The 2500-nt window shown below is 40.6% G+C and overlaps 1 protein-coding gene across 1 annotated transcript in view; it reads left to right on the forward strand.

Moving 5' to 3' along the window:
* LOC135107001 (nucleolar protein 4-like) overlaps positions 1-2500 on the forward strand; it is a 48251-nt gene that overhangs the window by 8829 nt on the left and 36922 nt on the right. The gene's annotated exons all lie outside the window — the stretch shown is intronic.

Consider the following 2500-nt stretch of genomic DNA (forward strand, 5'->3'; position numbering starts at 1 on the left):
TCTCTCTCACTCTCTCTCTCTCTCTCTCTCTCTCTCTCTCCTCCTCTCTCTCTCTCTCTCCTCTCTCTCTTCTCTCTCTCTCTCTCCTCTCTCTCTCTCTCCTCTCTCTCTCTCTCTCTCTCTCTCCACATGTAGTTTTTCATATCATAGTAGTTGGTACGTTTCATTACGCACCCTTGTTATAGATCAATAGGTCTTCTGGTGTCTGTTTTCAGTCCTTCCCTCCTCTTCTGGGGTCTAAGCATTCTAATAGGAAGGTTCTGTCGAGTAAAGGGTTAGAGGTTTCTCCTTGAGCACGTTATAAAACCATTAGGCTGTGTGTTACTGCAAATGTCTGTTTCTTTGGCTTGTTGTTGTTGTTGTTGTTGTTGTTGTTGTTGTTGTTGTTGTTGTTGTTGTTGTTGTTGTTGTTGTTCTTCTTCTTCTTCTTCTTCTTCTTTTCTTCTTCTTTTTCTCGTTTTGTCTTATTATTGTTGTTGTTGTTCCTGTTTTTCTTGTTCCTGTTCTTATCGCTCTTGTTTTTCTTCCACTTTTCCTTCTTGTTTTCTTCTTTTCTTTCCTCCCTCCCTTCCTCCCTCCCTCCCTCTCTCTTTCCTTCCTCCTTCTCCTCCTCCTCCTCCTCCTTCTCCTCCTCCTCCTCCTCCTCCTCGTGTTTATAGCCATTATTATCCCAACACGTGGTAATGGTCGGCGGTCAAGCAGCAGGGCAAGAATGATTATGGAAGTTGAGTTTAATCGCTGTAATGAGTTAATGGATGTGTCTGTTGCGGACAAGAGTAATTAGTGCAAACCTGGTGTCTAATTCTGAAACTGAAAAAGAAGGAGTACTTGAATGGGAATGGAATGTCTTTTTTAAAGTTATTTTTTTGCTTTGTAATAATAACGTTTACTATAGAAAAGTACTAATTAGCAGTTAGAAAAGAATTTGCATGGTTCTGGTATTAAAAAAAAAAAAAAGAAGATTAGTGTTTAAAAGAAAAGAAAAGTGTTTGGATGGTTCTGGCGGATAAAAGAAATAGTCGTTACAATACCTATGTAAATCATAGGGCGCTAGTCATTTGTGCAACAAAGTGCTACCTCTTTCACTGAGAAACTACCGTGAGCCAGGATCGCACTCCCAGCACTCACGGCCACGCACTGAGCAATGTACTGTCGCGATATGAAGTCGAGTAACCATCGGCACTCTTTTCCAGTCTACTCTCTGTCTTCCTGCGGTTTCAAGTGGTTATTTAAAATTTCGTTCCCGGCTTCTCCAATTGGTAAGTTTTATTCCTGGTCTGTTCGTACTTGCAGAAATGTATCGATCTTAAATCTAGTCCATCTTTTATTTTACACCCTTAAATGGAAAGGGATGCGTGACTGGAATTATTTTTAACGCCTCCATTACGGCAATTATCATCTTAACCCTTCGACTGCTAATAACTGTTCTATTTGAGCAACTTCAGGCAATTTCACTTAGCAGAAATTTAACTACATACGGAAAAAATCAATCACCTCTGCTATGAATATTACTTTTCGAAATTGTATTTTCAATTTTTAATTTGCACACAAAACCATTTCATTAAGACAAGGGGAGAGAGAGAGAACACACACACACACACACACAATAGTTAAATTATTTCGATATTATGTTATGAATGTACACAAGACAATTTTATCAAGCCAATGAGATAAAAAGAGAGATAAAAAGAAGAAAAGCCACAACAGCTAAAGGGTTGAACTAAATGCAATCTTGTAATGGGATTCAGAGTATAGGATTAATTCGATCTCGCGGCGGTGAAAGGGCTAAGCTTGTCCGGACATGTCAGATTGTCACCCGCACACCGGTCTGACACACACGCAGCACGCAGCACGTCGCCTCAACAAAGAGAACTACGCGGAACAATTAATTTTTAATGAGCACCTGTCACACACACACACACACACACACACACACACACACACACACACACACACACACACACACACACACACACACACACACACACACACACACACACACACACACACACACACACTCACACACACACACACACACACACACACACACACATGCACGCACGCACGCACGCACATATCACCGATATGACCGCCTGAGAGAGAGAGAGAGAGAGAGAGAGAGAGAGAGAGAGAGAGAGAGAGAGAATCATTCGTATTCTTAATTTTAAACTTTCCAGTACGCAAGTGGAAGCTAAGAACATAAAGTAAAGTCTCTCTCTCTCTCTCTCTCTCTCTCTCTCTCCTCTCTCTCCTCTCTCTCTCTCTCTCTCTCATCCTCTCATCCCTCTCTCTCTCTCTCTCCCTGGTGGTTTGTTCAGTTCTTAAAAAGCTCGGTTCTTTCTACGAGTATTTTATTGCCTCTAGCTATTCCGATTTTTTTTTCTCTCTCTTCTGAAGAGCAAAGCAATGGCATGTTTCCACTTTTTCTTCTTCTTCTTTTATTTATTTATTTATTCTTTTTTTTATTATTTACTGTGTCTCTTATTAGACTTCAGCCCAC

Source organism: Scylla paramamosain, chromosome 2 (assembly GCF_035594125.1).
Source record: "Scylla paramamosain isolate STU-SP2022 chromosome 2, ASM3559412v1, whole genome shotgun sequence".
Classification (NCBI taxonomy): Eukaryota; Metazoa; Arthropoda; class Malacostraca; order Decapoda; family Portunidae; genus Scylla; species Scylla paramamosain.